At 47.3% G+C, this 14515-nt stretch overlaps 1 long non-coding RNA gene across 1 annotated transcript in view; it reads left to right on the top strand.

Moving 5' to 3' along the window:
- Positions 1-1420: 1420 nt before the first annotated feature.
- Positions 1421-14515, top strand: part of LOC126177084 (uncharacterized) — a 777189-nt gene continuing 764094 nt past the window's right edge. Inside the window, exon 1 of the long non-coding RNA XR_007535745.1 lies at positions 1421-1491. This is a non-coding gene — a long non-coding RNA (uncharacterized LOC126177084). The remainder of the gene's footprint in view (positions 1492-14515) is intronic.

Raw genomic sequence — 14515 nt, 5'->3', positions numbered from 1 at the left:
GAATACTCTCTTTCAAATTCAGAAGGTGGCAGGGGTAAAACACAGGGAGCGAAAGGCTACTTACAATTTGTACAGAAAACAGATGGCAGTTACAAGAGTTGAGGGGTATGAAAGGGAAGCAGTGGTTGGGAAGGGAGTGAGACAGGGTTGTAGCCTATCCCCGATGTTATTCAATCTGTATATTGAGCAAGCAATAAAGTAAACAAAAGAAAAGTTTGGAGTAGGCATTAAAATGCATGGAGAAGAATTAAAAACTTTGAGGCTCGCCGATGACATTGTAATTCTGTCAGAGACAGCAAAGGACTTGGAAGAGCAGCTGAATGGAATGGACAGTGTCTTGAAAGGAGGGTATAAGATGAACATCAACAAAAGCAAAACGAGGATAATGGAATGTAGTCGAATTAAGTCGGGTGATGCTGAGGGAATTAGATTAGGAAATGAGGCACTTAAAGTAGTAAAGGAGTTTTGCTATTTGGGGAGCAAAATAACTGATGATGGTCGAAGTAGAAAGGATATAAAATGTAGACTGGCAGTGGCAAAGAAAGAGTTTCTGAAGAAGAGAAATTTGTTAACATCGAGTATTGATTTAAGTGTCAGGAAGTCGTTTCTGAAAGTATTTGTATGGAGCGTAGCCATGTATGGAAGTGAAACATGGACGATAAATAGTTTAGACAAGAAGAGAATAGAAGCTTTCGAAATGTAGTGCTACAGAAGAATGCTGAAGATTAGATGGGTATAACGCATAACTAATGAGGAGGTATTGAATAGAATTGGGGAGAAGAGGAGTTTGTGGCAGAACTTGACTAGAAGAAGGGACCGGTTGGTAGGACATGTTCTGTGGCATCAAGGGATCACCAATTTAGTATTGGAGGGTAGAGTGGAGGGTAAAAATCGTAGAGGGAGAGGAAGAGATGAGTACACTAAGCAGATTCAGAGGGATGTAGGCTGCAGTAGGTACTGGGAGATGAAGAAGCTTGCACAGGATAGAGTAGCATGGAGAGCTGCATCAAACCAGTCTAAGGACTGAAGACCACAACAACTACTACTACTGCTACCAGTGTTTGTTGCGCTATCATATAATCATACAATAAAGCATCCTTCTTTTTACCTATTACATTTGTCTGTGTTAAGGGTCAGTTGCCACTCCCTGCACCAAGTGCCTATCCGCTGCAGATCTTCCTGCATTTCGCTGCAGTTTTCTAGTGCTGCAACTTCTCTGTATACTACAGCATGTAACCCTGCGAGACGGCCGGCTGAGGTGTGCACGCCACCTGCTGTTGCAGTGCGCGTGTCGCGGCCCGACTCGCGCCTGCCGGCCGGCGCCGCGGTGTGGGTGTGGTCGGACGCGGGCGCCGTGGCGCCGCCGTGGGACGGCGTGCCCTGCCGCTCCGGCGCCGCCTCGCGCCTCCCCAGGCCGGCCGACAACGCCAGCTTCACCTGGGCCGCGCCCCCTGGACCCGACCCCTCGCTGCCTCACAACGTCACCTTCCGGTGAGTGCCACTATCTCCACGCCAGCTGCCACTATCTCCACGCCAGCTGCCACTCTAGCGATAGCGTTATCAATGAAGTAATCTGTTAACGTTTACAGTGCTTCCTTTCTTTCAGCTTAAAATGACTCTTACAACTGCTCATACACTGAAGATCCAAAGTAACTGGTATACCTGCCTAACATTGTGTCGGACCCCCGCTAGCTCGCAGAAGTGCCGCAACACGACTTGTCATGGACTCGACTAATGTAATGCTGAAGTAATGCTGGAGGGAATTGACACCATGAATTCTGTAGGGCTTCCATAAATCCGTAAGAGTACGAGGGGGTGGAGATCTCTTCTGAACAGCACGTTGCAAGGCATACCAAATATGCTCACTAATGTTTTAACTCAGAAGAGTGTTTCTGGATCCACTCTATAGCTATTCCGGGCGTGTGAGATGTCGTATTATCCTGCTGGAATTGCCCAAATCCGCCGGAATGTACAGTGGACATGAATGGATGTAGGTTATCAGACAGGATGCTTACGGACGTCTCTCGTGTCAGAGTCGTATCTAGACCTGTCAGGAATCCCATATCAGTCCAACTGCACACGCCCCACACCATTACAGAGCCTCCATCAGCTTGAACAGTTTCCTGCTGACGTGCAGGGTCCATTGATTCATACCCATATACGTCCATACTTCCATACATACCCCTGCACGTCCATCCGCTCAATACAATTTTAAACGAGACTAGTCTGATAAGGCGACATGTTTCCTGTCATCAACAGTCCAATGTCGGTGTTGATGGGCCCGGGAGACGTAAAAATTTGGAAAGTTGTAGTAAATTCCTTTGTGGCCAAATTTCTGTGCTCGTTGGTTCAAAAATGGTTAAAATGGCTCTGAGCACTATGGGACTTAACAGCTGTGGTCATCAGTCCCCTAGAACTTAGAACTACTTAAACCTAACTAACCTAAGGACATCACACACATCCATGCCCGAGGCAGGATTCGAACCTGCGACCGTAGCAGTCTCGCGGTTCCGGACTGCGCGCCTACAACCGCGAGTGTGGTCGTTGGTCCCTGGGCTTACACACTACTTAATATAACTTAAACTAACTTACGACAACACACTAACTAAGGACAACACACACACACACACACACACACACACACACACACACACACACGCCCGAGGGAGGACCCGAACCACCGACAGGGGGAGCCGCGCGAACCGTGGCAAGGCGCCCGACACCACGCGGATACCCGCGCGGTATCAGTTGAGACGTAAAGCTTTATATCGTGCAGTCGTCAAGGGTACACGAGTGCGCCTTCGGCTCCGAAAGCCTGTATCTATGATGTTTCGAAGAATGGTTTACTCGCTGACACTTGTTGATGGCCAAGGACTCAAATCTGCAACAATTTGTGAAAAGGTTGCACTTCTGTCACGTTGAAGGATTTTTTTCAGTGGTCGTTGGTCCCGTTCTTGCAGGATCTGCAGGATCTGCTGCAGCGATGTCGGAAATTTGCTGTTTCGCGGCTTCCTGATATTCACGGTACACTCGTGAAAAGGACGTACGGGAAAATCGCCACCTCGGAGATGCAGTGTCCAATCGCTCGTATGCAGACTACAACACTGCGTTCCAACTCAGTTACATTTTGGTAACCTGCCACTGTAGCAGCAGTAAACGATCTGACAACTGCGCCAGACACTTGTTGTCTTATTTAGGCACTGCCTACCGCAGCGCCGTCTTCTGCCTGTTTACATATCCCTGCATTTGAATACGCAGGCCTATACAAGTTTCTTTTGCGCTTCTGTGTTATAACCGGTTTTTAAAAAACCGATTTTCTGTTTTTTGTTGCTGTTACTTCCGACAATGAACGTAGACATCTGACTAACAATGAAGAAATCTGCGTCCACTTAAGACTTTTCCATTACACATTTTATGTGACGTGAAGGTGAAATGGGAGAACGAAAGGGAAGGAATTATTGATGTCAGCTGTATTGGAACTTTATGCGAAATCAGCGCTGACGAGTGAAAATGTGTGCCGCACGTGGAATCCACTCCTGCTTACTAGGCAGTTGCGTCAACCATTGCCCCTCCCGGACACCGTGTTCGTCGCAAGTGCGCGGACCATCTTGGCACGCTCACCAGCTGACCCACACTCCCACCTAGCACCTCCCCTCCCCAGTCCCCGTCCATTTCCTTCATGGTCGCCAATTTTAGATTCCTGCAGGAGGTAGGTCTTAAATGTCCTCCACCCTGATATTGTGGATTCATTGCCCATCGAGGCGAATCAGTTAGATGAATGAATCCACAACCTTCAGTACAGATGCACACTTACGCTCGACCTCAAGCGGGAATTTAAAATCAGCGAGCACGGAGGACATGGAAGGGAATTGGGGATAGGTGGCTCTAGGTGGTTAAAAATGGCTCTGAGCACTATGGGACTTAACATCTGAGGTCATCAGTACCCTAGAACTTAGAACTACTTAAACCTAACTAACCTAAGGACAGCACACAACACCCAGCCATCACGAGGCAGAGAAAATCCCTGACCCCGCCGGGAATCGAACCCGGGAACCCGGGCGTGGGAAGCGAGAACGCTACCGCACGACCACGAGATGCGGGCGGCTCTAGGTGGGAGTATGGGTCAGCGAGGGAGCGTGTCGAGACAGTCTGTGCATTTGCAATGAACATTGTACTACTACCAGTCCTTTGTTATTCTTTCCACTTGCAAATACACTCCTGGAAATTGAAATAAGAACACCGTGAATTCATTGTCCCAGGAAGGGGAAACTTTATTGACACATTCCTGGGGTCAGATACATCACATGATCACACTGACAGAACCACAGGCACATAGACATAGGCAACAGAGCATGCACAATGTCGGCACTAGTACAGTGTATATCCACCTTTCGCAGCAATGCAGGCTGCTATTCTCCCATGGAGACGATCGTAGAGATGCTGGATGTAGTCCTGTGGAACGGCTTGCCATGCCATTTCCACCTGGCGCCTCAGTTGGACCAGCGTTCGTGCTGGACGTGCAGACCGCGTGAGACGACGCTTCATCCAGTCCCAAACATGCTCAATGGGGGACAGATCCGGAGATCTTGCTGGCCAGGGTAGTTGACTTACACCTTCTAGAGCACGTTGGGTGGCACGGGATACATGCGGACGTGCATTGTCCTGTTGGAACAGCAAGTTCCCTTGCCGGTCTAGGAATGGTAGAACGATGGGTTCGATGACGGTTTGGATGTACCGTGCACTACTCAGTGTCCCCTCGACGATCACCAGTGGTGTACGGCCAGTGTAGGAGATCGCTCCCCACACCATGATGCCGGGTGTTGGCCCTGTGTGCCTCGGTCGTATGCAGTCCTGATTGTGGCGCTCACCTGCACGGCGCCAAACACGCATACGACCATCATTGGCACCAAGGCAGAAGCGACTCTCATCGCTGAAGACGACACGTCTCCATTCGTCCCTCCATTCACGCCTGTCGCGACACCACTGGAGGCGGGCTGCACGATGTTGGGGCGTGAGCGGAAGACGGCCTAACGGTGTGCGGGACCGTAGCCTAGCTTCATGGAGACGGTTGCGAATGGTCCTCGCCGATACCCCAGGAGCAACAGTGTCCCTAATTTGCTGGGAAGTGGCGGTGCGGTCCCCTACGGCACTGCGTAGGATCCTACGGTCTTGGCGTGCATCCGTGCGTCGCTGCGGTCCGGTCCCAGGTCGACGGGCACGTGCACCTTCCGCCGACCACTGGCGACAACATCGATGTACTGTGGAGACCTGACGCCCCACGTGTTGAGCAGTTCGGCGGTACGTCCACCCGGCCTCCCGCATGCCCACTATACGCCCTCGCTCAAAGTCCGTCAACTGCACATACGGTTCACGTCCACGCTGTCGCGGCATGCTACCAGTGTTAAAGACTGCGATGGAGCTCCGTATGCCACGGCAAACTGGCTGACACTGACGGCGGCGGTGCACAAATGCTGCGCAGCTAGCGCCATTCGACGGCCAACACCGCGGTTCCTGGTGTGTCCGCTGTGCCGTGCGTGTGATCATTGCTTGTACAGCCCTCTCGCAGTGTCTGGAGCAAATATGGTGGGTCTGACACACCGGTGTCAATGTGTTCTTTTTTTCCATTTCCAGGAGTGTAGAATGAGCGATAAAGACTGTCTGTACCTCTATGTATGAACCTTAATCTCTCTAATGTTATCTTCATGGTCCTTCTGCGGAATGTACGTTGGCGGCATTAGAATCATTCTGCAGTCGGCCTCAGATTCCGGTTCTTTAAATTTTCTCAAGACAGCTCCTCAAAAGAACGTCGTCTTCCCTCCAGGGATTCGCAGTTGTGTTCCACCGAGCAAGGTGGCACAGTGGTTAGCACACTGGACTCGCATTCTTGAGGGCGACGGCTGAAACCGGCGTCCGGCCATCCAGATTTAGGTTTCCCGTGATTTCCCTAAATTGTTCCAGGCAAATGCCGGGATAGTTCCTTTGGAAGGTCAGGGTCGATTTCCTTCCTCATCCTTGAAACAATCCGAGCTTGTGCTCCGTCTCTAATAACCTCGCTGTTAATAGGACGTTAAACCCAGTCTTCTTACCTTGCCTCCATTTGAGTTCCCGAAGCATCTCCTTAATACTTGCCTGTTGTTCGAACCTACCAGTAACAAATCTACCAGTGCACTTCTGAATTGCTTCGATGTGTTACTTTAATCCGACCTCTGGAGAATACCAAATACGTGAACAGTACTCAACAATGGGTCGCATATGCGGTATCCTTTACTGATGAACCACACTTTTCTAAAATTCTCCCAATAAACCGAAGTCGACCATTCGCTTTCGCTACTACAGCGCTTACTTGCTCCTTCCTTTTCATATCGCTTTGCAAAGCTACACTCATATATGAAACAGTCGTGACTGTCTCAAGCAGTACTCTACTAATAATGCGTTCGAGCATCAGGGGTTTGTTTCCTCTGCTCATCTGCATTAACTTACATTTTTGTACATTTAGAGCCAGCTGCCGTTCATGACAGCACTATAAATTTTGTCAAAGTCGTCTCGTATCCTCCCACGACACCTTCCCATACACTACAGCATCATCAGCAAACAGCCGCAAACTACTGCTTCCCGGGTCCGCAGATCATTTATGTATATAAAACATACATAACTGATAGAGAAATAATAAGCTTTTCTGTAAAATTTATAGCGTTCTTTTTAACTATTTCGAACGAAAAACCCGTTTTTTAGTCAAATACGTATCTTGACTTGTTATTGGGAATTGAAATATAGTTGGTGTTTTGCTGACAAAATAAAAAACGCCCTTTCAAAAAATTCAAATGAAGAATTTGTATACTGGAAAAAATTTTAAATTTAAGAGGAACAATTACTGACAATAGTTAATACTTCAATAATATATTAATTTATTGTCCATCTTTCATAAAAAACAATACCATTCAAAGGCGATAGCAGTCTTGTCAGAAGCCTCAGAAGGCTCCGCTAAACGTGTTTTTCAAAAGAAGTTTTATTTAAAATTACAAATTTTAGCGTCACTGTTATGGCAAATTGCTGCATCTGTTTGATACCCGGTTTTCGGTAAAAAAAAGAAAAATATCTTTTGTAACAGAGACTAAAAGCCGGCCACGGTGGCCGTGTGGTTCTAGGCGCTTCAGTCCGGAACCGCGGGACTGCTACGGTCGCAGGTTCGAATCCTGCCTCGGGCATGGATGTGTGTGATGTTCTTAGGTTAGTTAGGTTTAAGTAGTTCTAAGTTCTAGGGGACTGATGATCTAAGATGTTAAGTCCCATAGTGCTCAGAGCCAACAGAGACTAAACAAATACTGAAACTTATCAGTTATTTAGAGCTAAAATATCGGCATAGGTTTTAACCGGTCGTTTTTCCCATCCCTATCCCACAAGGTCTAACCATTGCACTGTCGACTCTCATTACAATAACCACACCATCCCGACTCCGTAGCCGAGGTCGGAAACGCACGCCTGTGTGGCAGCAAAAGACTTGGAGGTAAGCCGGTTCGAATACTGTCGACGGATGAAAATTTCACTGCCAGTATTTGGCGGGCAGAGGGAAAAGATGTAGGTAGCGTAAAATTCCTGATCACCAGTAAATGTGTCAATGTCGTGGACTGAATTACTAACAGCTGGGCATTGTCTCACGGAGCGAAGGAAAGTGACTCTGCCGATGGTGTCCCATTCGTCAGATAGCAACGTTAAGTTCGGCGACTACCTTAGTTTTCATTCAACGCAAACAATACACTGCGCTACACATGGTTCCATTAATCTCCCCTAAACTCTAGAAATACACTTCGGCACTCCTCCCACATATCCGCAAGGAAAAGGGCTAATGTGCTCGTAGAAATAACACCCTTTCCGAAAGCTGGCTGAATCTGCCTCATGGTTTGCCCCACCCAACTATGCCATACGACATTTATATTATTACCAAACAATAGATTGTGCAGCCCCAGCTAGTACTTCATCACTAGCGCCCAGATTTTAATGCAAATGCCATTTGGTGGTATTATTGTTGTCGTCTAAAGCATATAATAAATTTTCAGCTCGGCTATGGTACAGAGCTTTTCACAAATAACTTCAAGGTTTCAGAGGATGACCCCACGAAAACTACAGATACATACAGAAAACTGACACATATCAATGGATAGAGATTCTCTCCATAGTCCGCCTACGTCACTGTGTGATAGCCGGCGCAATAGCTTTGCGTGTATGCTCAGGTGACTAGCCACCGTCTGTAACAATAAAAAAAAAAAAGGAACTGATCTGTAGCATGCAACATCCGCACAGAAACACTGACAAAAGCGACGAAAAGTAGACTGAAAGACAAATAGAGAGAAAGAAAATGGCCAGTATGTGTGACTACCATGCGAATGACCTGGGTCCAATTTTCGGTGCTTGAATGTCTTTTTTTCCATTTCCCTTGTTGGGAAGACTGGGGTGGGGTTAATTCAACCTCCTAACGCCGACTTAGCAGCTGCTTGATTGAGAAACAGTGGCTCCAGAGGTCTGAAGAACCGACAGCGGCCGGGAGAGCGATGCGCTTACCTCATGCTTCTCCATACCGCATACTTATGCCGCCGTACGGTAGAGGAGGACACGCACCCGTCTGGGACTGATCGCCGAGCCTCTCACCAAATTTCAGCTTGTAAGTCTTCGACGAAGAGCCACCACTATGGGCCAGGCATAACAGAACATGTAGGTAAAAAGTCCGGTCCATATCGTCGCATCGAATTAGTTTGCCCTTGCAGATAGGCAGCCCATTCAAGAGATTTACAAAGCGAGCTACTGACGTCGCAACTTTTGCAACGTCAATGTAATGGAATGATGGTATGGCATGAAAGTTGCATGTTCATTGGAATGTGTATGCTGAAATTCTGTGTAACTGAATTTCTCCCTAACAATGTGAAAGCTGTCTGACTTCTAAATTTCGATTACAGTTAGTGATCTAGAATAAGCGTAACTACCCTAGTTATAAACCGAGCGAGGTGGCGCAGTGGTTATCACACTGGATTCGCATTCGGGATGACTACGGTTCAGTTCCGCGTTTGGCCATCCTGATTTATGTTTTCCGTGAGTTCCCGAAATCGCTTCAGGCAAATGCTGGGCTGGTTCCTTCGATAGGGCACAGTCGACTTCCTTGCCCATCCTTCCCTACTCCGATGAGACCGATGTACTCACTGTTTGGTCTCTTCTCCAAGATCAAACCCCCATTCCTCTTCTGTCAAGTCATCAGACCCTTCCTACTTATAAACGTGATCTTATTTACGCAAATTATATTTTAGGGACGTGATTTTAATTAATCTGAAATGCATCTGACAGTAAATTAGACTGCATAAAAGGAATGACACACAAGAACACTCAGTATAATGAACATTTACGTAATTTAAATGTGCCCAATTACAAAAATGCAACTCTTGAATTTATAAGAAATATCACTGATTGAAAACTGTTCCTAATATTCAGCCCAAATACACACCTGGAAATGGAAAAAAGAACACATTGACACCGGTGTGTCAGACCCACCATACTTGCTCCGGACACTGCGAGAGGGCTGTACAAGCAATGATCACACGCACGGCACAGCGGACACACCAGGAACCGCGGTGTTGGCCGTCGAATGGCGCTAGCTGCGCAGCATTTGTGCACCGCCGCCGTCAGTGTCAGCCAGTTTGCCGTGGCATACGGAGCTCCATCGCAGTCTTTAACACTGGTAGCATGCCGCGACAGCGTGGACGTGAACCGTATGTGCAGTTGACGGACTTTGAGCGAGGGCGTATAGTGGGCATGCGGGAGGCCGGGTGGACGTACCGCCGAATTGCTCCACACGTGGGGCGTGAGGTCTCCACAGTACATCGATGTTGTCGCCAGTGGTCGGCGGAAGGTGCACGTGCCCGTCGACCTGGGACCGGACCGCAGCGACGCACGGATGCACGCCAAGACCGTAGAATCCTACGCAGTGCCGTAGGGGACCGCACCGCCACTTCCCAGCAAATGAGGGACACTGTTGCTCCTGGGGTATCGGCGAGGACCATTCGCAACCGTCTCCATGAAGCTGGGCTACGGTCCCGCACACCGTTAGGCCGTCTTCCGCTCACGCCCCAACATCGTGCAGCCCGCCTCCAGTGGTGTCGCGACAGGCGTGAATGGAGGGACGAATGGAGACGTGTCGTCTTCAGCGATGAGAGTCGCTTCTGCCTTGGTGCCAATGATGGTCGTATGCGTGTTTGGCGCCGTGCAGGTGAGCGCCACAATCAGGACTGCATACGACCGAGGCACACAGGGCCAACACCCGGCATCATGGTGTGGGGAGCGATCTCCTACACTGGCCGTACACCACTGGTGATCGTCGAGGGGACACTGAGTAGTGCACGGTACATCCAAACCGTCATCGAACCCATCGTTCTACCATTCCTAGACCGGCAAGGGAACTTGCTGTTCCAACAGGACAATGCACGTCCGCATGTATCCCGTGCCACCCAACGTGCTCTAGAAGGTGTAAGTCAACTACCCTGGCCAGCAAGATCTCCGGATCTGTCCCCCATTGAGCATGTTTGGGACTGGATGAAGCGTCGTCTCACGCGGTCTGCACGTCCAGCACGAACGCTGGTCCAACTGAGGCGCCAGGTGGAAATGGCATGGCAAGCCATTCCACAGGACTACATCCAGCATCTCTACGATCGTCTCCATGGGAGAATAGCAGCCTGCATTGCTGCGAAAGGTGGATATACACTGTACTAGTGCCGACATTGTGCATGCTCTGTTGCCTGTGTCTATGTGCCTGTGGTTCTGTCAGTGTGATCATGTGATGTATCTGACCCCAGGAATGTTTCAATAAAGTTTCCCCTTCCTGGGACAATGAATTCACGGTGTTCTTATTTCAATTTACAGGAGTGTATACAGTTAGACCCTACAAAAATTTTTTGCCTTTCAAACGATAACTTGATTCTGCTCTGGCCCTCCCGCCGGAGGTTCGAGTCCTCCCTCGAACATAGGTGTGTGTGTGTGTTGTTCTTAGCATAAGTTAGTTTAAGTAGTGTGTAAGTCTAAGGACTGATGACTTCAGGATTTTGGTCCCTTAGGAATTCACACACATCTGAACATTTTTTTTTCATTTTTTCCTGCTCGAGTTGCACTGCAAGAATGATAAGCTGAAATAAACCACTACGCAGCAGTTTGCCTTCTCATTCTTATTTGTTTTAAATTGCTGTTTTACCAAAATACTTTTTCATCCTCTTTTCAAAATCATTAATTACTATTCACGCAAAAGTACAAGGCGTGACGGTGCAAAATTTACCAGACACATTTTTCTTTGAACAGTGAGAATATGCTTTGCCAAGTGTTTAACAATGACAGAAGGAGGTACTTTTAAATTAAATAACTGGAATATTGATCACATGATTGATTGTTCACTCTGATTACCAACAATTAAATATTTACAGAGCAGTAATTACTGAACTCGCGCTTGCAGCTAGCAAAATGAAAATAAATTATCTTCTTCTGAAGTGCTATCTCTTTATACAATCATCTTAAAAATCATCCTTCGTCCTCAGCCATCATGGAAAATCTCAAATAGACATCTCTGTGCGGCACATTCGCTATCCAAGCTGCTCATTCTGCCGTGATAGCACGCCCTCTCCCTACTACTCATCAACTACTACCATCACCCTAGGCTGCGGCTCGACTCAACCGTTACCTACTTGTTTCCCCGCATTATGCTGAATAATGCAAACTCTGGAAACTAGAGACTGTGTACCGCTCATGTGTTCAGCATGCAAAGTTGTTTAAAGTGGCAATGAAATGAGCGTATGGCATTGCTGGTCGGGAGGCCCCATCCGGGGAAGTTCAGCCGCCAAGTGCAAGTCTCATTTCAGTCGACGCCACATTGGGCGACTTGCGCGCCGGTGATGAGGATGAAATGATGATGATGACAGCACAACACCCAGCGGAGAAGATCTCCAACCAGGCTGGGAATCGAACCCGGGCCCGCTTGCATTTGAGGCGAGCACGTTACCACCCAACAAAGCAGACGGACAGACTGGCAGTATTCCGAACAAACAAATAATTTTCATTGTATTTGCGTTCAAAAATGCACCAAGCGGTAAAATATCAAAAACCTGTGATTTACTATCATATCAGTTAATGTGTAACCCTTTCGGGTATTATCTGAGGTAGTTCGGCCACCTAGTGCTGGTCTTTTTATTTGACACCACTTCACCGACGTACATGTCGATGAGTAGACCAACGCAAACACAGAAACCCCGAGCGAAATAGATCTCCAACCCAAATGGTTATCAAACCCAGAACGCCACTGCATTATATGCACGTGCTTTTCCGTCAGTATAGACATTTTGCACGTCACAAATGCTGTCCATACTGAGCACTTGCAATATGGGCTAAAAACTTGGAGAGATGCTCCGTACATTGATGTGTGTCTGTTGCCTATATGTTTTGTGGTAGTTTTCGCGCAATCGTCTTCTGGAACCCCGGAAATATGTATAAGCGATCAATAACTGACAACCTCAGCTGCCGACAGATGTTGTTGATATACCTCGATGTGGACAGCTGAAAATGTGTGCCCCGACCGGGAGATCCCGGGTTCGAGTCCCGGTCGGGCCACACATTTTCAGCTGTCCACATCGAGGTATATCAACATCTGTCGGCAGCTGAAGTTGTCAGTTATCATTTATTCGAGGGAAAAGCTGCACGGTCATCAACAGTAACTGTTCTTGCGAGGACAAGTTACTGTCTTCATATATATATATATATATATATATATATATATATATATGTGTGTGTGTGTGTGTGTGTGTGTGTGTGTGTGTGTGTGTGTGTGTGTGTATAAGCAACCCTGTACTTGGTTTTTGCGAGGCATTAGTGTCTTAAAGCGATAAAGCTGAAATAGTTCTTGCTGTTTCCTAGTAATCCAGAGCGCCAGATATAAGGAAAAAGCGTCAACCGCACTAGGCGACTTAGTTTCAGAGATACACAAAACAGCCGGCCGCGGTGGTCTAGCGGTTCTAGGCGCTCAGTCCGGAGCCGCGCGACTGCTACGGTCGCAGGTTCGAATCCTGCCTCGGGCATGGATGTGTGTGATGTCCTTAGGTTAGTTAGGTTTAAGTAGTTCTAAGTTCTAGGGGACTGATGACCACAGACGTGCTCAGAGCCATTTGATACACAAAACACGCGACCTCTCGTCGATAAACAAAAGAACCAAGCCAACTTTTTCATTATACTTGTGTGTGACGAATACACACGTCCAGTTCAATACGAATATAGCAATTACTAAAAACGGTTATAGCTGTTTTATGCACAGCGAAACATCGAAACGAATTGCAGAGAATGTAAAACGAAGTTCAAAATTTTGATCGTTGCGCAAGCGCGAATAATTGGAAGCCGGTACATGCACGTGATTTATAACTGAAGGTTAATTTGAGCTAATTGATTCAATAAAGGTTTGCCTAGACATGTTCGATGAATGGCTGATTGCCATAGGTTGATATCGAATCCATGCTTCACATCTTTCAGGAAGATGGTGTATGCGCGTTGGACTGTGCACCTTCGCACATTTTTAAGTCAACAGTTTCCGTTCCGCTGCACCGATTGTGCATGACATGACGATGCTGTGTTCAGCCCTTAGTCATCTAGAAGCCCGGACCTGATGCCCATGCATTTCTTTTTAAATAATCATATCAAAGACCTTCTGTACGTGTGTTCCTTGGTGAAATCAATTTCGGAACTCGAAATGCGCATTTCTATATGCTCTTGTCGACGACTCAGCCTTCAGAAGGGATTATCGCTGAGATGCTGCCCATATGACCAGGGGGTGCTATGTTGAACACTTATATGGAATGCATAAACCAGTTTCTTCGAACTTCCTTTCACATCCTTTCTAATCATTACTGACGTATCCACTGCATTAAATAGCTATAGCCATTTATAATCACTGCCTTCATTTTGAATTGTCTTGTATTTAATGGCGCGCTAGCGAAACTGTATCTTAGTATTAGAGATGGAAAGATCATTCTAAACAGTAGCTGTTGGTTGTTCATTAGTATTAGTCATGCAAGTTAATAGTGTTGGTTCATCAGCTCAGGGTCACAATTGCAGGACTGAAAAACGAGTTGTGAAAGGCGCCTCCTGATTTTCTGTATCAACTTATTTCCTTAATCAGACTTCAATTTTAACAGAAGCCGACAACAGATCAGTACTTACTCTTTTCTCACGCAAAATAATATAAAGAGTAATTCAAAAGAAAAAGCCCGCATCTCGTGGTCGTGCGGTAGCGTTCTCGCTTCCCACGCCCGGGTTCCCGGCGGGGTCAGGGATTTTCTCTGTCTCGTGATGGCTGGGTGTTGTGTGCTGTCCTTAGGTTAGTTAGGTTTAAGTAGTTCTAAGTTCTAGGGGACTGATGACCATAGCTGTTAAGTCCCATAGTGCTCAGAGCCATTCAATTCAAAAGAATGTGTACAGATTGAAGGAGCTGATCGATGCGTCGAAGTATAAC

The sequence above is a fragment of the Schistocerca cancellata genome, chromosome 3 (assembly GCF_023864275.1).
Source record: "Schistocerca cancellata isolate TAMUIC-IGC-003103 chromosome 3, iqSchCanc2.1, whole genome shotgun sequence".
In the NCBI taxonomy this organism is placed as follows: Eukaryota; Metazoa; Arthropoda; class Insecta; order Orthoptera; family Acrididae; genus Schistocerca; species Schistocerca cancellata.
The sequence above is the reverse complement of the archived record's forward strand: the minus strand, read 5'-3'. Positions and strand labels throughout refer to the sequence as shown.